Source organism: Oncorhynchus clarkii, chromosome 10 (assembly GCF_045791955.1).
Source record: "Oncorhynchus clarkii lewisi isolate Uvic-CL-2024 chromosome 10, UVic_Ocla_1.0, whole genome shotgun sequence".
In the NCBI taxonomy this organism is placed as follows: Eukaryota; Metazoa; Chordata; class Actinopteri; order Salmoniformes; family Salmonidae; genus Oncorhynchus; species Oncorhynchus clarkii.
This window is the reverse complement of record NC_092156.1, coordinates 27,402,476-27,423,374: the sequence shown is the minus strand read 5'-3', so window position 1 is coordinate 27,423,374 and position 20,899 is coordinate 27,402,476. Positions and strand designations below refer to the sequence as shown.

At 41.3% G+C, this 20,899-nt stretch overlaps 1 protein-coding gene across 2 annotated transcripts in view; it reads left to right on the top strand.

Moving 5' to 3' along the window:
- The first annotated feature begins 20,065 nt into the window (after window positions 1-20,065).
- The window catches only part of LOC139418209 (angiomotin-like), a 58,403-nt gene continuing 57,569 nt past the window's right edge, over window positions 20,066-20,899 (top strand). The window contains exon 1 of one of the 2 annotated variants that reach the window (XM_071167489.1): window positions 20,066-20,411. The gene's annotated coding sequence lies outside the window, so the exon portion shown is untranslated. The remainder of the gene's footprint in view (window positions 20,412-20,899) is intronic. The other variant, XM_071167487.1, reaches the window with a different exon arrangement.

Below are 20,899 nucleotides of genomic sequence, written 5' to 3'. Positions count from 1 at the left end.
TTAATCAGATATAATAAAATAGAGTATAAGTTTACTTAGTTACAGTTCTATTTAAAATGGGGATATTGTTTAGTCATTATTCATAAAATTCCTAACACCTGGGCATCTTTCCTTGGGTGTTTTCAGAGTCAGTAGAAAGGTCTCTTTAGTGCCCTAAGTTTTCATAACTGTGACCTTAAATGCCTACCGTCTGTAAGCTGTTAGTGTCTTAACGACCGTTCCACAGGTGCATGTTCATTAATTGTTTATGGTTCATTGAACAAGAATAGGAAACAGTGTTGAAACCCTTTACAATCTTTGAAAGACAGGGTTCTGAAAAAGGGACATTTCTTTTTTTGCTGAGTTTATAACGTGAGCTGTTCAGTATGTGTTGACAGTCCTTTCTATCGCGCTGTTTTTTAAAGATGGAACATTTGCTGCTTTTCTTAACATTGATGCCCTGAATTTAGTGCTATCGACAGATCAGATGGAAAAAGTGATGGGCTACATGCTGCACAAGCCACGGTCAGTGTGAACTGGAGTGACTTGACACAATGCTCACCAGAAACAAAACAGAGTTAAATGGTTCTAGTCAGCCATGTATGCGGGTAAGAGTCTAGCTACATTTCCAATAAGTTTCTAATTTTGTCAGAGTCGTTTTATTGCAAGTAAAAGCGTACTGTTAGCTAGCAAACGTTAGCTTGCTGGCTTGATAACTAATGTTATGTGTATGATCTATGTAGTAATATTATTAGAATCAGAAACCATTTGCATTGCTAGTTATAGCCTAATACAGGTATTCCCAAACTGGGGGTACACCAAATAAAAACTTTTTTTTTTTTTTAAATTTCTTCACATTTTCAAACAGTCCATTTATATTTTCCAACGGGGCTAGACATTTGGGTGAGATTTTTTCCTTGCCTGAGTAGCCTCGTTTCACAGCCAAAAATAAAATGAAACCATCTAGTTTTCAGCAAAATAACAACACAATGTCAAATACAGAATGGTGTCGTCTGCTTAGAGGTGGATCAGGGAAATCACCCGCAGTAAGAGCGACATCGTTGAAGAGGTAGTTGGTGAACCAGGCGAGGCAGTCATTTGAGAAACAAGGCTGTTGAGTCTGCCGATAAGAATACGGTGATTGCCAGAGTCGAAAGCTTTTGCCAGGTCGCTGAAGTCGGCTGTACAGTACAATCTTTTATCGATGGCAGTTGTGATATTGTTTACAGGCTGAGGTGCACCCGTGACCAGCTCGGAAACTGGATTGCACAGCGGAGAAGGTACGGTGGGATTTGAAATGGTCAGTGATCTGTTTATTAACTTGGCTTTCAAAGACTTTAGAAGGGCAGGGCAGGATGGATATAGGTCTATAACAGTTTGGGTCTAGTGTCACCCCCTTTGAAGAGGGGGATGACCGAGGCAGCTTTCCAATCTTTAGGGATCTCGGGCGACAAGAAAGAGAGGTTGAACAGACTGGTAATAGGGGTTGCAAAAATGGCGGTGGATAATTTTAGAAAGAGAGGGTCCAGATTGTCTAGCCCAGCTTATTTGTACGGGTCCAGTTTTTGCAGCTCTTTCAGAACATCTGCTATCTGGATGTTTTTGTGCTGGTCGAGGGCAGTCAGGTCTGGAGTGAACCAAGGGCTTTGTCTGTTCTCAGTTCAATTTTTTTGAAAGGGGCATGCTTACTTTTAAAGAACGACCAGGCTTCCTCGACTGACGGGATGAGGTCAATATCCTTCCAGGATACCCGGGCCAGGTTGATTAGAAAGGCATGCTAGCAGAAGTGTTTTAGGGAGTGTTTGACCGTGGGACCCATAGCGGATGCAGGCAATGAGGAAGTGATCGCTGTGATCCTGATTGAAAACAGCAGAGGTGTATTTGGAGGGCAAGTTGGTCAGGATAATATATATGATGGTGCCCATGGATTTAGGGTTGTACCTAGTGGGTTCCTTGATAATTTGTGTGAGATGGTGGGCATCTAGCTTAGATTGTAGGACTACTGGAGTGTTAAGCATATCCCAGTTTAGGTCACCTAACAGAATGAACTCTGAAGATACATGAGGGGCAATCTATTCACATATAGTGCCCAGGAAACAGCTGGGAGCTGAGGGGGGTCTATAACAGGTGGCAACAGTTGAGATTTTTTTAATTTTTCAAATTTAGAAGCTCGAACTGTTTGGTCATAGACCTGGAAAGTATGACAGAACTTTGTAAGCTCTCTCTGCAGTAGATTGCATCTCAACATGGTGAGCTACCAAGTGACCAAGTGACTAGGACAGACAAGCCACATACTACTGCGCCACCCGGGAATCACCACATTCTTATCGGCAGACTCAATAGCCTTGGTTTCTCAAATGATTGCCTCGCCTGGTTCACCAACTACTTCTCTGATAGAGTTCAGTGTGTCAAATCGGAGGGCCTGTTGTCCGGACCTCTGGCAGTCTCTATGGGGGTGCCACAGGGTTCAATTCTCGGGCCGACTCTCTTCTCTGTATACATCAATGATGTCGCTCTTGCTGCTGGTGAGTCTCTGATCCACCTCTACGCAGACGACACCATTCTGTCTACCTCTGGTCCTTCTCTGGACACTGTTAACTAACCTACAGATGAGCTTAAAACGCCATACAACTCTCCTTCCATGGCCTCCAACTGCTCTTAAATGCAAGTAAAACTAAATGCATGCTCTTCAACCGATCGCTGCCCGCACCTGCCCGCCCGTCCAGCATCACTACTCTGGACGGTTCTGACTTAGAATATGTGGACAACTACAAATACCTAGGTGTCTGGTTAGACTGTAAACTATCCTTCCAGACTCACATTAAGCATCTCCAATCCAAAATGAAATCTAGAATCGGCTTCCTCTTTCGCAACAAAGCATCCTTCACATATGCTGCCAAACAAATCCTCGTAAAACTGACTATCCTACCGATCCTTGACTTCGGCGATGTCCTTTACAAAATAGCCTCCAACACTCTACTCAGCACACTGGATGTAGTCTATCACAGTGCCATCCGTTTTGTCACCAAAGCCCCATATACCACCCACCACTGCGACCTGTATGCTCTCGTTGGCTGGCCCTTGCTTCATATTCGTTGCCAAACCCACAGGCTCCAGGTCATCTATAAGTATTTGCTAGGTGAAGCCCCACCTTATCTCAGCTCACTGGTCACCATAACAGCACCCACCCGTAGCACGCGCTCCAGCAGGTATATTTTACTGGTCACTCCCAAAGCCAATTCCTCCTGTGGCTGCCTTTCCTTCCAGTTCTCTGCTCCCAATGATTGGAATGAATTGCAAAAAAAAATAATCACTGAAGCTGGAGACTCATATCTCCCTCACTAACTTTAAGCACCAGCTGTCAGAGCAGCTCACAGATCACTGCACCTGTACATAGCCCATCTGTAAACAGCCCATCCGACTACCTCATCACCATACTGTTTTTTTCTCCTTTGCACCCCATCTCTACTTGCATATTCATCTTCTGCACATCTAGTGTTTAATTGCTCAATTGTAATTATTTTGCCAGTATGGCCTATGTATTGCCTTACCTCTCTTACCTCATTTGCACACACTGTATATAGACTTTTTTTCCTATTGTGTTATTGACTATGTTTGTTTATTCCATGTGTAACTCTGTTGTTGTTTGTGTCGCACTGCTTTGCTTTGTCTTGGCCAGGTCGCAGTTGTAAATGAGAACTTGTTCTCAACTAGCCTACCTGGTTAAATAAAGGTGAGATAAAAAAAATAAAAAGTGGTCAAAACATATAGCGCTGCTCTTCCCTAACAACACTATCAACAAGGCAGGTCTTATATGCCCTAGTTTTGTCGCACCTAGACTACTGTTCAGTAGTGTGGTCAGGTGCCACGAAGAGGGACTTAGGAAAATTACAATTGACTCAACAGGGAAGCATTCCCCAATTTTGTGGTGTCCAATTGGTAGTTACAGTCTTGCCCCATTGCTGCAATTCCTATACGGACTCTGGAGAGACTATGGTCGAGAGCCGTCAGTCCCCCGAAACACAACCCAGCCAAAGCCGCACTGCTTCTTGACACAATGCCCGCTTAACACCTCCATTTTAAAGTAGTTAATTTATTATTATTTTGTGTTTGAAAAAAAGTGTAAAACTTTTGTTGGTGCTGGAGTCCTGTACCAAATCTTGTCATTTATTTATTATGGCCACTAGATGGCAGTGTTAAAGCCATTTACAAACCATAGCATGCAATTTGAAGAAGACGACACTGATTGTTGGCTGATGCTCCCAACCCATAGGAATCCCCACTCAGTTGGCTACTTTAAAATGGTGGGAGCCCTCAATGGAAATGTCCATGCTAAAACGGGTTACATCCTAGTTGAGTCCTTTATCCATCTCTATGGCTTTCCCATGGAGACCAATGTGATAGCAGCTGGGTCTGGTCTGCTTAGTTCATTGACTATATGAACCACAAAAAATAAGGGAGTGGGATGTCTCGCTTCCTCTTGCGTCTCTGCAACAATCACTGCTCTTTCAACAATGCTAGGCGAAATGTGGATTTGTTGGCTTTTCTTTTGAGAAACGAGGGTAAGTTTTACAAAGTTTTGCACCAATGCGCTAGGTCTGTAAGTGGTCACGAAATACAATTATTGTAAATTGTTTTACTCCTGGGCAGTCTTCCGGAAACACAACTTTTTCACTCAGGCCCCCCTTTCAGCATTGGGGAACATCCTGCGCCCCACGTCTATTTCTATGGGCAAAGGCAATGTTCATGACACAAACTGTTCACATCCCTCTTGTTGGTGGAGAGAACATTTTGCAGGTTTAAAGCTTATTTCTTGCAATTCTACACATTTTGTCATGGGGTGCACAGAAACTGTGGCAGTTTTAAAGCTATTTTTGCGATTCTATACATTCTGCAATGTCTAATATGATATTTGAGTCTTAAACATTACAACAAAATCTATGGGCTAAAAAACGTTAGCTTACATGGGCTAGTTGATCTGGAAATGTATACGTTATAAAGTTATAAATAGCTCTCTAAGGTATGCAAAGACTGACATGACAAGAGGAAAACTGATGATGCATTACCCAATTTTGAAATTGCACCTTGTGCATTGTACTATTACAATGTTGAAGAGTAAATTGAAAGATGGACTGAGTTCCTTTAAAAAGAAAAAAGGAACCCCAGCCAACCCCTCCCCACAGTTTGGGAACCACTGGCCTAGGGAGGGCTTCTGTCATCAGTATATCCATAATCTTTGGTTGTCCTCACATACCCATTCACCATTGTAAGGGACAGATCGAAATTTACTGGAGGGGAGGGGCTAGTAAAACACAAGTTGTCATAAAAAAATGCACACCCCTCCCCAAAGTAAAACATATTTTCACATGACCTTCCACTTGTACTGTAAAATACACGGAATACCCTGTGTGTTAAATTAGGGTTGGACTGAAAACCCACAGGACAGTAGATCTCAAGGAAGAGGGTTGGACAGCCCTGCTTTAGGGTGGCTGTAGCTAAGTTTCCATCAAATTGGCCACAGATTTTCATGTGAGTATTGTAAAATCTTCATAAAAACAAAATGCCAATTCAGAGTTTTCAGGGAAGATTTTAATTTACTGGACATTTGAGAAATGTTAGGGACATTCATATGAATTCAGATCCAACCTGGCGCAGCCAGCGCCATCAAAAAATGGCAAAACACTTTCTTGTGTTTAGATGTGTAGCATATGCAAAACTTTATAGCCAACAATAATTGTCCACCTTTTCTAATTTTCCCGGTTATCACCATTCTGCCTGCCCTGACCCCAAGACTACCTGCCGTTCTGTACCTTATGGACTCTGATCTGGATCACTGACCTCTACCTAACCTTGCCTTGACCTGTCGTTTTGCCTGTCCCCTGTTCTAGTAATACACTTTTGTTACTTCGACACTGTCTGCATGTGGGTCTTCTCCTGAAACGTGATAATTGCATGCAAAGGCCTATAGGCTTAGGTGTCCAATGTATGATATTCATATTTGAATATATATATATATATACATACACACACACACACACACACACACAGTGCCTTCGGGAAAGTATTCAGACCCCTTGACTTTTCCCACATTTTGTTACGTTACAGCATTATTCTAAAATTGATTAAATAAATACAAGTCTCATCAATCTACACAACACCCCATAATGACAAAGATAACTGTTTTTTTTAGAAATGTTTGCAAATGTATTAAAAATTAAAAACAGATACCTTATTTACCGAAGTATTCAGACCCATTGTTATGAGACTTCAAATTGAGTTCAGGTGCATCCTGTAAGCATTGATCATCCTTGAGATGTTTCTACAACTTGGAGTCCACCTGCAGTAAATTCAATTGATTGGACATGATTTGGAAAGGCACACACCTATCTATAGAAGGTCCCACAGTTGACAGTGCATGTCAGAGCAAAAACCAAGCAAAGAGGTCGAATGAATTGTCTGTAGAGCGCCAAAATATTATTGTGTGGAGGCACAGATCTGGGGAAGTGTACCAAAACGTTTCTGCAGCATTGAAGGTCCCCAAGAACACAGTGGCGTCCATTATTCTTAAAAGTTTGGAACCACCAAGACTCATCCTAGAGTTGGACTCCCGGCCAAATTGAGCAATTGAGGGTGAAAGGCCTTGGTCAGGGAGGTGACCAAGAACCCGATGGTCACTCTGATAGAGCTCCTGTGGAGATAAAGAAATGGAGCTGACAGAGAGGGCTGCAATGCTTCTAGCGCTTAGGAAACTTTGCAGTATTTTGTTTTTTAATGTGTTATTTCTTACATTGTTAGCCCAGAATTTTTGGGAGTGTTATTACATACAGCCGGGCAGAACTATTGGATATCAGAGCAGCAGTAACTCACCAGCAATACCAGCATTACGACCAGGAAAGCAACTTTCCCAAATCAGATCCTTTGTTCGTACCCCCAAGGGCAATTGAACTGATTAGAGGCCGATCCAAAACACAGCCGGCGGACGAGATGTACTCGGAGTGGTCTTCTAGTCTGACTCATGAGGTGCGCAATCCATCTACCACTTCCAAGTATATTACTCGCTAATGTTCAGTCTCTGGATAATAAAATTGACGAGCTCAGGGTAAGGATTTCCTTCCAGAGAGACATCAGGAATTGTAACATACTCTGTTTCTGTAGCGTTCGTCGTCTTCCTCTGATGAGGAGTATGAAATGTCGGACCAATGCGCAGCGTGGTATGTGTTCATATTTATTAAATGAACACGCAAATAACAAAATAACAAAGAGAAACGAATGAAAACAGTTCTGGCTGGTGCAGACACACAACAGAAAACAGAAAATCACCCACGAAACACAATAGAAAACAGGCTCCCTAAATATGGTTCTCAATCAGGGACAACGATTGACAGCTGCCTCTGATTGAGAACCATACCAGGCCAAACACAGAAATAGCAAATCATAGAAAAACTAACATAGACAACCCACCCAACTCACGCCCTGACCATACTAAAACAAAGATATAACAAAAGAACTAAGGTCAGAACGTGACAGTTTCACGGAAACATGGCTCTCTCGGGATACACTGTCTGAGTCCGTACAGCCAATTGGGTTCTCAGTTAATAGCGCAGACAGGAATAAATATCATTTTGGGAAGAAGAAGGGTGGGGGTGTATATTTCATGATTAACTATTCATGGTGTGATTGTGATAACATACAGGAACTCAAGTACTTTTATTAATCCGATCTAGAATACCTCACAATCAAATGCCGACTGTATTACCTCCCAAGATAATTCTCTTTGGTTATAGTCACAGCCGTGAATATTCCCCCTCAAGTCGATACCACGATGGCACTCAAATAAATTCACTGGACTTTATGCAAACTGAAAACCACAGGAAGTGTACAGGAGATGTTCTACACACTCTGACTTTTAAAACCTACCCTAACCAGAAACCATGGATAGAAAACTGAAAGTGGAGTTGCAAAAAAATGGCTCAGACACGAGACGTACATTTGCCAACTGCATTTAAACTCAGTTTTTCACAATTCCTGACATTTAATCTTATTAAAAATTCCCTGTCTAAGGTCAGTTAGGATGACCACTTTATTTTAAGAATGTGAAATGTCAGAATAATAGTAGAGAGAATTCTTTATTTCAGCTTTTATTTATTTAATCACATTCCCAGTGGGTCAGAAGTTTATATACACTCAATTAGTATTTGGTGGCATTGCCTTTAAATTGTTTAACGTGGGTCAAACGTTTCAGGTAGCTTCCCAAAATAAGTTGGGTGAATTTTGGCCCATTCTTCCTGACAGAGCTGGTGTAACTGAGTCAGGTTTGTAGGCCTCCTTGCTCGCACACACTTTTTCAGGTTTTCCCACAAATTTTCTATGGGATTGAGGTCAGGGCTTTGTGATGGCCACTCCAATACCTTGACTTTGTTGTCCTTAAGCCATTTTGCCACAACTTTGGAAGTATACTTGGGGTCATTGTCCATTTGGAAGACCAATTTGCAACCAAGTTTTAACTTCCTGACTGATGTCTTGAGATGTTGCTTCAATATATCCACATAATTGTTCTCCCTCATGATGCCACCTATTTTGTGAAGTGCACCAGTCACCCTCCTGCAGCAAGGCACCCCCACAGCATGATGCTGCCACCCCCATGCTTCACGGTTGGGATGGTGTTCTTCGGCTTGCAAGCCTTCTCCTTTTCCTCCAAACATACAATGGTCATTATGGCCAAACAGTTCTATTTTTGTTTCATCAGACCAGAGGACGTCTCCAAGAGTACGATCTTTGTCCCCATGTGCAGTTGCAAACCGTAGTTTGGTTTATTTGTGGCGGATTTGGTGCAGTAGCTTCTTCCTTGCTGAGCGGCCTTTCAGGTTATGTCGATTATAGGACTCGTTTTACTGTGGATATAGATACTTTTGTACCGGTTTCATCCAGCATTTTCACATGGTCCTTCGCTGCTGTTCTGGGATTGATTTGCACTTTTCGCACCAAAGTACGTTCATCTCTAGGAGACAGAACTCGTCTCCTTCCTAACGGTATGACGGCTGCATGGTCCGATGGTGTTTATACTTGCATACTATTGTTTGTACAGATGAACGTGGTACCTTCAGGCGTTTGGAAATTGCTCCCAAGGATGAACCGGACTTGTGGAGGTCTTGACTGATTTCTTTAGATTTTCCCATGATGAGAGGCATTGAGTTTGAATGTAGGCCTTGAAATACATCCACAGGTAATTGACTCAAATTATGTAAATTAGCCTATTAGAAGCTTCTAAAGCCATGACATCATTTTCTGGAATATTCCAAGCTGTTTAAAGGCACAGTCAACTTAGTGTATGTAAACTTCTGACCCACTGGAATTGTGATACAGTGAAATAATCTGTCTGTAAACAATTGTTGGAAAAATGACTTGTGTCATGCACAAAGTAGATGTCCTAACCGACTTGCCAAAACTGTAGTTTGTTAACATGACATTTGTGGAGTGGTTGAAAAACGAGTTTTAATGACTCCAACCTAAGTGTATGTAAACCTCCGACTTCAACTGTATGTAGCAGTGTTTACAGACAATCACGGACTACAAAGGGAAAACTAGCCACGTCATGGACACCGACGTCTTGCTTTCGGACAAGCTAAACACCTTCTTCACCCGCTTTGAGGATATCACAGTACCAGCGACGCAGCCCACTACCAAGGACTGTGGGCTCTCCTTCTCTGTGGCCGACGTGAGTAAGACATTTAAGCGTGTTAACCCTCGCAAGGCTGCCGGCCCAGATGGCATCAGAGCATGCGCAGACCAGCTGGCTGGAGTGTTTACGAACATATTCAATCTTTCCTTTAACCCAGTATGCTGTCCCCACATGCTTCAAGATGTCCAATCATTGTTCCTGTACCCAAGAAAGCAAAGGTAACTGAACTAAATCACTATTGTCCCGTAGCACTCACTTCTGTCATCATGAAGTGCTTTCAGAGACTAGTCAAGGATCATAATCATCTCTACCTTACCTGACACCCTAGACCCACTTCAATATTCTTACCACCCCAACAGATCCACAGATGATGCAATCGCCATCGCACTGCACATGGCCTTATCCCATTTAGACAAGCGGAATATCTACGTAAGAATGCTGTTCATTGACTAGCTCAGCATTCAACACCATAGTACACTCCAAGCTCATCATTATGCATGAGGCCATGGGTCTAAACCCCGCCCTGTGTAACTGGGTCCTGGACTTCCTAACGGCCGTCCCCAGGTGGTGAAGGTATGAAAAAACACCTCAACTTCGCTGATCCTCAACACTGGATCCCCACAAGGATGCATGCTCAGCCCCCTCCTGTACTCCCTGTTCTCCCATGACTGCATGGCCACACACATTTTCAACTCAATCATCAAGTTTGCAGAGGACACAACAGTAGTAGGCCTGATTACCAACAATGACGAGACAGCCTACAGGGAGGAGGTGAGGGCTCTCAGAGTATGGTGCCAGGAAAATAACCTCTCACCCAATGTCAACAAAACAAAGGAGCTGATCGTGGACTTCAGGAAACAGCAGAGGGTGCACCCCCTTATCCACATCAACGGGACCGCAGTGGAGAAGGTGGAAAGCTTCAAGTTCCTCGGCGTACGCATCACTGAGAAACTGAAATGGTCCACCACTATCATCCAGTGGGCGAGGACTGTTAAATAGCCATCACTAGCATATTAGAGGCTGCTGCACTATATACATAAACTTGAAATCACTGGCCACTTTAATAATGGAACACTAGTCACTTTATAATGTTAACATACTTTGCATTACTCATTACTTATATTCTATCCAATTCTACTGTATCTTAATCTATGCCGCTCTGACATTGCTCGCCCAAATATTTCCATATTCTTAATTCCATTCTTTTACTTTACATTTGTGTGTATTATTGTGAAGAATTTAGATATTACTTGTTAGATAATACTGCACTGTTAGATCTAGAAAAACAAGCTTTTCGCTACACCCCAATAACATCTGCTAAACACATGTATGTGACAAATAAAATTTGATTTGATTTGAGAACCTTCCAGAAGGACATCCATCTCTGCAGCACTCCACCAATCAGGCCTTTATGGTAGAGTGGCCAAAAGGAAGCCACTCCTCAGTAAAAGGCACATGACGGCCCGCTTGGAGTTTGCCAAAAAGGCACCTAAAGACTCTCAGACCATGAGAAACAAGATTATTTGGTCTGATGAAACCAAGATTAAACTCTTTGGTCTGAATGCCAGGCATCACGTCTGGAGGAAACCTGGCACCATCCCTACTGTGAAGCATGGTAGTGGCAGCATCACGCTGTGGGGATGTTTTTCAGGGACTGGGAGACTAGTCAGGATTGAGGGAAAGATGAACATAGGAAAGTAGAGAGATCCTTGATGAAAACCTGATCCAGAGAGCTCAGGGCCTCAGACTAGGATGAAGGTTCACCTTCCAACAGGACAATGACCCTAAGCAAACAGCAACACAGGAGTGGTTTCGGGACAAGTCTCTGAATGTCCTTGAGTGGCCCAGCCAGTGCCTGGACTTGAACCCGATCAAACATCTCTGCAGAGTCCTGAAAATAGCTGTACAGCGACGCACCCCATCCAACATGACAGAGTTTGAGAGCATCTGCGGAGAAGAATGGGGGAGCTCCCTAAATATAGGTGTGCCAATTTTGTAGCATCAAACCCAAGAAGACTCAAGGCTGTAATTGCTGCCAAAGGTGCTTCAACAAACTACTGAGTAAAGGGTCTGAATAGTTATGTAAATGTGACATTTTTTTTATTTTTATATACATTTGCTAAAAATTCAAAAAAACTGGTTTTGCTTTGTCATTATGGGGCATTGTGTGTAGATTGATGAGGGAAAAAACTATTTAATAGATTTCAGAATAAGGCTGTAACATAACAAAATGTGGTAAAGTCAAGGGGTCTGAATACTTTCCGTATGCACTGTGTGTGATATATATATATATATATATATATATATACATATATATATATATATATACATACATACATACATATACACAGTGGGGAGAACAAGTATTTGATACACTGCCGATTTTGCAGGTTTTCTTACTTACAAGGCTTGTAGAGGTCTGAAATTTTTTATCATAGGTACACTTCAACTGTGAGAGACGGAATCTAAAATAAAAATCAAGAAAATCACATTGTATGATTTTTAAGTAATTCATTAGCATTTTATTGCATGACATAAGTATTTGATACATCAGAAAAGCAGAACTTAATATTTGGTACAGAAACCTTTGTTTGCAATTACAGAGATCATACGTTTCCTGTAGTTCTTGACCAGGTTTGCACACACTGCAGCAGGGATTTTGGCCCACTCCTCCATACAGACCTTCTTCAGATCCCTCCAAAGATTTTCTATTGGGTTCAGGTCTGGAGACTAGCTAGGCCACTCCAGGACTTTGAGATGCTTCTTACGGAGCCACTCCTTAGTTGCCCTGGCTGTGCGTTTCGGGTAGTTGTCATGCTGGAAGAACCAGCCACGACCCATCTTCAATGCTCTTTTACTGAGGGACAGAAGAGCAAATGTAAACCAGGGTAAAAACACACTACCCTCCCCTGTGCTGCCCCAAAAAACCACACAACCCTCCCCTATTTTGGACCACCCTTTGAAGTAGGGAATGGCGGTGAGATTTGAAGAAAATACGAATATATTATTGTACATGTTAAAGGCCGCCGGATTTACAGCTCTTTCCAAACTTTGGAACAATTTAGAAGAGGGCACTGCTTTCTTCCCAGTCCCTATTGCACTTCATATTTCCACCACACAGTGGTGCACAGCATTCGCCAAACAGCATCCCTACCATAGGCTACATTTTGGCTGTAATGTAGCCTACAAGAGATGGTGTTCAGCATTGTCCTCAAACACATTTCTCTTTTCTCTCACATAAAATCACCGGCCTGGATCTCTTGGAAGTCAGCGATTCAATGTTAAGTGAGTTAGGATATAAGGTAGGCTATAACTTTTCAGACATATCCCTTCAAAAAGCTTTAATGTTATTCGATTTCTATTGAACGCACATAAGGAATAGTTGTTGTAAAGTTCTGCAAGCCTTTGGTGGGCTTGAATGGGAAACCAAACAATCATATAGTCTACTACTGAGGGTAGGATAATATTGTTGAGTGGCGAATGAAACGGTCTACCTTGGCCTACTTCCATATCACATAATGAGTGAGGTGTTATGTCTTTTGTTGAATGATCTAATGAATCTTGACTCTTGTCAGTGATGCTTTTGCAGTCAATTTGTCTGCGATGGGTGACATTCCTCAATGCTACTGTCTAATCATGCATTCTAGCTTCCTTGAGTCATTCCATGTCATTTCAACAAGCCATGACACCCACCATCACAGATTGTTCTGAAATCGTTTCTGTAGTTTCTGAAACATTATTTTGTTGAAATTTTATTTGGATTTCTGAGAAATTCCGCTAATTGATTGCACCTAAATTGGCCCTTTTGTTTTATAGGATTCACATAATATTCAACAAATAAAGTACATCTGTACCCAACATCCGATTTGGACCAAACCTCTTCCTACCTTTTGAGTAAAGTGGAATCCAATAAAATGGTCAAAAGCCACCCATGGACAACCCACATCCCACACGTATCCCACCCCAACAAACATTCTTTCTTATTGACCCCCATTTGTAAAAGAACCAACTTCCTTGTAGATTTTTTTGTCATACAGAAATAACAAAACATGCCAAAAAAGCTGCTTTGTTGTTAATTGTACGTGTAACCAGGTAAAAAATCCAGACCAACATTTCTCAAAACTCTAACTTAGGGAAATAGAGCCTGCAGGATGAGCCTTATGGCTTCAGGTTATTTGGCATGGAAAATGGGGACCCGTTTGTAACTCCACTCACTAATTTTAGCTGTATAGTTCATCTGTTGGTTTTGCTGGTCAAATCATTAAAGAAAATGTTATTCGTCACATACACGTGTTTAGCAGATGTTATTGCAGGTGTAGAGAAATACTTGTGTTTCTAGCTCTGACAGTGCAGTAATATCTAACAATTTCACAACATATACCCAATACACACACATCTAAGTAAAGGAATGGAATTAAGAATATATAAATATATGGACGAGCAAAGTCAGTGGCATAGACAAAGATACAGTAGAATAGAATCGACTACAAAGTCAGATGAGATGAGTAATGCAAAATATGTAAACATTATTAAAGTGACTAGTTTTCCATTTATTAAAGTGGCCAGTGATTTCAAGTCTATGTATATAAGCAGCAGCCTCTAATGTGCTAGTGATGGCTATTTAACAGTGTGATGGCCTTGAGATAGAAGCTGTTTTTCAGTCTCTCGGTCCCAGCTTTGATGCACCTGTACTGGCCGCGCCTTCTGTATGATAGCAGGGTGAACAGGCAGTGGCTCGGGTGGATGTTGTCCTTCCTGTGACATCGGGGGCTGTAGGTGTCCTGGAGGGCAGGTGGTGGTCTTGGCTAGTTCATTGTTCTGGTCGGTAGCTAGCTAGCACTCACTCACGTGGCTGCTAGCACCTTCATGAAAAGGGGCATGAGGGAAAGCCTACAATATTACGTTTTTCTAAGTAGTGAGCATGCTCAGGAGCAGGAAATGTAGAAACATTTTGACATGTTGTACTTAAATGTAGTTTTGTAATTGACGAAAACAAGCAGAAAACAAGAAGATTGAGTTTAAAAAAGGTGAAGTTTTTGTGTGAGACAAAAGGGTAACCTAGCGAGGCAACCACAGGTTGTTTTCCCCAAAGGCGGGCTGGTTGTGACGATCTATCTAATTCCGACTGGGACTCATTCCAGCATGATGATGCAAGAGGACAATGGTTGAACCAATAAGCACATTATTTTTCATTTTATTAAGGTAAGCAAAGTTGATTAATAAATTCAAATATATGAAGCCAAAATCATATGATAAACTATAGCTAGGCTAGATAAAGTGTTATTAGAATTTGAACACTGTTTGTAAGCTAGCTAGCTAGCTAACTTTGCTAGCAAGCTAGCTTGACAGGAAAAAGCTAGATTACTTTAATTAACCACTTTACCAGATAGTTAGCTAACTCTTACAAACATACATACTTTTTCTATTATGGAATAGAGCTACAGACCCAGCCTGACATTACCAATGAGATAATTGTTACTTTTTATTTGAGTATTTCAGTGTGAGGTGTTGAGGTGAGGGGACTATGTTTCATGAAGCCATTAGAAGACTGTTGCTGACCTCTTTTGAATGCAGGTGATGGGCAGAGAGCTGACTGAGAGGAAGTTTGTATCTAAATTATTTATAATAAATTGTGTAATTAGTCTTGGTGATTCAATAGCCTAGTTAATCATTACATTACTTTTAACATGGTCTCTATGTTTTGTTCAGTCTGGCAGTAACCTAACTATCAGAGGCAGATAATCTCTCTTTCCCTGCTAGTGACAACTGGATGTAAGTTGTTCTTATAATTTACATCATAATAATTATGCATAGCATTTTGTCTTCATTTTGGCAGATTAACTCATGCTTATTTCTGAAGATTAACTCGTGTTTTTGCTCCTTTTTTCTTCTCCTCAGGAACCAGCCAGGCTGTATTGTTCCATAAAGAAGTCAGCCTTAGTTGGTATCAAGATTGGCGTGGGCCATCATCCAAACAATGAGATGCCTCACCAGCCACCCGTGCATATTTCCAAAATATTTTAGCATATAATGACAATAAAATCTGGCCTTTTATTTAATTGTTTATTATATTATATTCTTAGCTAAAAAATATTACTATTTATTAGTAGTAACCATAATGTCCCCTATACGCTGGGAGTCAGGAAACAGGCACAGAAGGTGAGTTTGATAATGAAGAATGCAGATAAAAAAAACATGAGAAGCGTACAGATCGTGAATGAAAACAAACCAATACTGCCTGATGACTGAGGCTACTGAGGGCTAAATAAGGGAAGGTAATCAAGGTGATGATGAGGTCCAGGTGTGCGTAATAATGGGGAGCAAGTGTGCGTAATGATGATTGCCAGGGGCGGTGGTTAGTAGACCGGCAACGTCGAGCAGGAGTAGGCGTGACAGTACCAGGAGTAGCAGGTTCCTGGTGGAGAGCTAGACGCGATCACCAGGATGGAACATGGGAGCCTTACTGCGGTGGCATTCACCTGCTCCTTCTGGTGGTGGATGGCACGCTGGAGCCTCACATGGGCAGCGTTGCAAACCTCCTCTATGCACCGAAACCACTTGTCCACTGCAGGGGCCTCGGTCTGGCCACGGGGCCAGGGCCAGCTGATGCCCCAGGACGCAATGGAAGGAAGTCAGCCTGGTGGAGGAGTGACGAAGTGAGTTCTGGGCGTACTCTGCTTTCACAAGGCAATTCAGAGAAACAGATGGTAATTTTCGCGCGCATAGAAATGAGTCTCGAGTGCATCCAGGTGTGTGTGCCACGGCAACTTTTCTTCACAATAAACAAACCGGCTCATTTTGTTCAGAACCGCCCAGGGTATGATGCCTTGTCCTCTTGTAACTGTACACCCCCCCCCCCCACTCACTCAGTCTGGCTTTAAACATACTCTTGGAAGTTGTAATAGTAGAATGCACAAGGTGCAATTTCGAAATTGGGTAGTGCATCATCAGTTCCTCTTGTCATGTTGGTCATTGCAGACCTTAGAGAGCTAGAAATGTCCAGATCAACTAACCCATGTCCAGCTGATGTATTTTTATTTCGATTTTTTATCCCATGTATATTGTTGTAATTTTTTAGTCACTCAAATATCACATTAATACACATTAGACATGGCAAAATGTATAGAATTTCATGAAAATTACATTTTCTTTGAAACCCATGACAAAATTTGAAGAATTCCAGGACATAAGCTATAAAACTGCAAAATTCTCTCTACCAACCAGTTTGGACACTACATTACAGTAGAGTAGAGGGGCGGTAGGTAGCCTAGCAGTTAGAGCGTTGGGCCAGTAACCGAAAGGTCGACAAGGTGTTCAATCCTACTCTGCTTCCGGGCTCTGTAGTATCGAGATTGGAATGTGACTGTTAAACACAGAGACACTTGGACATCAAAAGGTTGAATAATTGAACAGTATTTCTGTATTACAAGCAGTTGGAGTGGTCCATGGACACTTAAGGAACAGTCATGTCGAGCTTGTTTCAATTGGTGACCTCAGGAGGACAGGAGACAAACATTACTGTTTCTTTGTTTGTATACACATCTCAATTATGGGATTTGCATCTGAATGTTGAAAAAATATATGATTGAGTATAGGGATACTTTTGGAAAGATAACAATGTGATCTTAGTTTTCTAAAAGAAAATCGTTTTTCATAGTAATTTAGGATCAGTCAGTGGCCACGCTCTGGTAAGCACAGCTATTACAGGGCGGCATGGAACGCCCAATTTTCTACTAAGTATAAAACCCACTTCCGACAAAATTGACATTAGACCAGAAAACATGGCAGCTGTCGCTACATGTTGAAATGGTTCGCAACTCTACCAAAGGACAAGGCCAGAGAATGGGGAGATCATTCCCACGTTGAAATGACTAAGAAATCTACAAACTAAAGAACAATTATTCAGGCTGTAGTTGTTTAAGTACTTTAGTCTGGTAAACGCATCCGGTCGAATTACCAAATTGTACTCTGATGTATCCATTATAACAAGATACATCTACGAAAGACTTTGATCTCTGGTGGACAAACCAGAGACTTTCTGTCGACAATCTATCAAGCAGACAGACTGGAGATCACAGAGAGGGACAACAAAGGCATACACTCGTAAATGTGTAAATTGCTATTTATTTTCGAATGAGTGGTTGTTCATGTTCAAAGTATTAGCATTTCCATGAGTGTAGTTATCAACTCTGAATTTCCCACTTTTGAGCTGTCCCCACCCCTTTCCTTTCTCTACCAAGGCATCATATCGGTTTCGTCCACGAGGGATTTTTCTTTGTGTCATGTTAGTAACCAATGTATGACCTACTGTGTGTTTATGTAATTATGTGATTGATTAGTTAGTTAGTAAATAAATAATTAAGCCAATTTGTATATCGCTGATTCATGATTTATGTTAGGGTTCGTGCAGATATCCAAGGTGTTTGCAACATTCAGGTATAAGATTGATGAGGTAATAATACTTAATAGAAGACTGTAATCGATAAGATATGAAAATATCTGAAGAGTTAATTTGGGAAATAGAGACTCTATAAACATTTTCCCGTGGTGCCCCAACTTCCTAGTTAATTAAAGTTACATGATTAGTTTAATCACATAAGGAATAATTACATATAGATAATTGATTTGATAATATAAGTCTTCACATTTAATGATAGTCATGCTACGACAGTGCAGTATTGTAGAGTTCAGTACAGTAGAGCACACTAGAGTAGAGTATATCGTACTGTACTCAACATATCTACTTTACTGCACTGAACTCTACTGTGCTTTACTGTGATGTCCAAACTTGTGAAGATGTCTGATTGTTTCAGATTTGGTCTGGTCCGAACCAACCACATGTGGTCTTGTTTGGGGGAGGAGCTCATTACAATAATAGCCCGTGTGTAGAATAATACCCAAGTATGCAAAATAAAGATATTGCACATTTCTACCTTTGTGTACCTATTCAGGATTCATCACCACGAAGATAATTATATTAATTTCCATAGTTATGCATTTCTATATACTACAGATCAGGGACCAATGATGTAATTCTGTTATTATAATTCCATTACCGGATGTAAATCCACTTTACCTACTGGAGCTCAGTAAGACATCTTTGAAAATCAATTCGGAGCAGATATTTAAGAGTTTTGTAGTTGCATAAAAAACCTGAAGGAGATTATACTGTAATTCTGTTAACAAACTTTGCATCTGCACATTTCCAGTAAATGTGCTTTTGTGATTTTTTTTTGTGTGTAAATTCTTCAAAGAAGTCATTGTGCATAGAGATGTATGGTTTGTTTGGCAAACAATTTAATGTGAAAAATCTGAGTCAAAGCATTATTCCATTATCGTGGAATTGCCCGTTATCTAAAGTGCACTTATCGGAAATCAGGAGTGGACTGTATCAATACATTTTAATCACTTTGGCATTCCATGGTGCAATTCACTTTCCTCTCCCAGTAGAATATTCTGACTTTGTCTTGATTCAAATGCATTATATGTTTTGGCTCTGAATTGTTTTATTTCCTCAGTTGCTATTCCCCCATAATGCTCCTCGTGTTTCGAGGAAAAAAATCTTCTCAAATAATAATGGCATGTGTTGGCCTAATACTTCGATTTCCCAGGTATCTGTAGAGTTGGTTTGGATTACAAAACACGGACTTGGCCTGTAGCATTTGTACAGTTGGGAGAGGAATTTGAGATGTGCTGCTATTGCACCTTTGGACCACAATCATTGACAGATGAGGGAGATGCCTCTCATCATACAAGTTGCATGCCTGTCTTGGAGACATAACGTTTCCAAATGCATATATTTAGATACTTAACTCCGTATATATTTGACTTTGTCTGAATCATCAGACCATGCATTATCGATTTCAAACTGAAGCTTGGAGACTCGTTTATCTTCACGTGCTTATTGCCCTTCTCTTTCAACTTCCAAAGCGGTCTCTATCCTGTGGTATAAAGGCACATCTGTACTACACAGGATGACTTAATTAATAAAAGCCGGTGAACAATACCACAAGTCTATGTGCGTTTGTAAAGATGGAAACTTCTCATATAGATACAGTACATTTACGGACATATATTTTACTCTTGCAACCATTTTCACGTCGAAAAGGTCGTATAAAGTGAAATAGGAGAGACACTGATTGGGTAGGTAACTAACTACACGATGCGTAAAAATAGTGACTGGAGCAACCATCTATCTACCCGTTCGGTCCTGGAGTGGCTTTGGGACAGGCCCGCAGAGTTGATACCCTAACTTACAAAAAATGCTTTTGTCATTTTTTTGTTATTGCATGAGCGACGATTCCAAAAGCCAACAGAAAAGCCGTCAAAATTGTCTTACTTCCTATAGCAGACTGGAGAAGGAGGGATTTCCCTCCTGAAAACTTCTTTCCAATGAGGGGGTTGGGGGTTGCACTTGCCCGGTCTCAGATGCATACACTGCTGCCGCGGTTTGTAGAAGGGGGCCATTATTTTATGCATTCCCTTCGTAGCGCAGTCAAGTGGAAAAAAATATTCCTCAACGTTTTAAGCAGTTGAAATGGGAAGGGACGCATACGCGTTATTATCTTGGATAAGAGCAAACGTAGCATGCTATTCGAAGGAAACCCGTGAAGTAACATGGATTAGTCGTATCATCATTTTTTAGAATAGTTTGAGAAATTTTGCTCTTCATCGAATCTTTGGAAATACCCGAGCAGGGACGTCAACAACGGAGCAGTGGTGTAGTAGTTTTTCTGTGAAGTTTCATTGAAAGGTAGACACGACTACATAACGGAATAGTCTAGGCTACTGTAAACATTTGCTTATATTGTTTGCCATGACTTGTGAAAGTGTATGATTGGATAGGCCATTTGTTGGTCACGCTACCAGAGGTATGTTTGTGTAGAGAGCTAAACAGTAGTCCAAGATGCATTTGTAGACATTTCCGTGGAAATAACAGTGATCAGACGATGCTCATGTTTGGACACACCTGTGTCAGCCTACCCTGACACCGTGACTTTGACAGTCTGCAGATGTGTGTGTGTTGTTACCTTTTTATTGGGATTGTATTGGCACTGGAAGGATTGACCATGTTTACTCTTTCTCGCTCTCTCTTTCTCTCTCGACAAATGTGATGTACTGTAGCAGTACATTGACACTATGTTACAGCATACAATGTTCTATGTTGCCCTGCCCCACGTTTATTCAGTAGTTACCAATACAATACCCCACCCCCTTTATTAATTCCAAATGAGCCAGCCA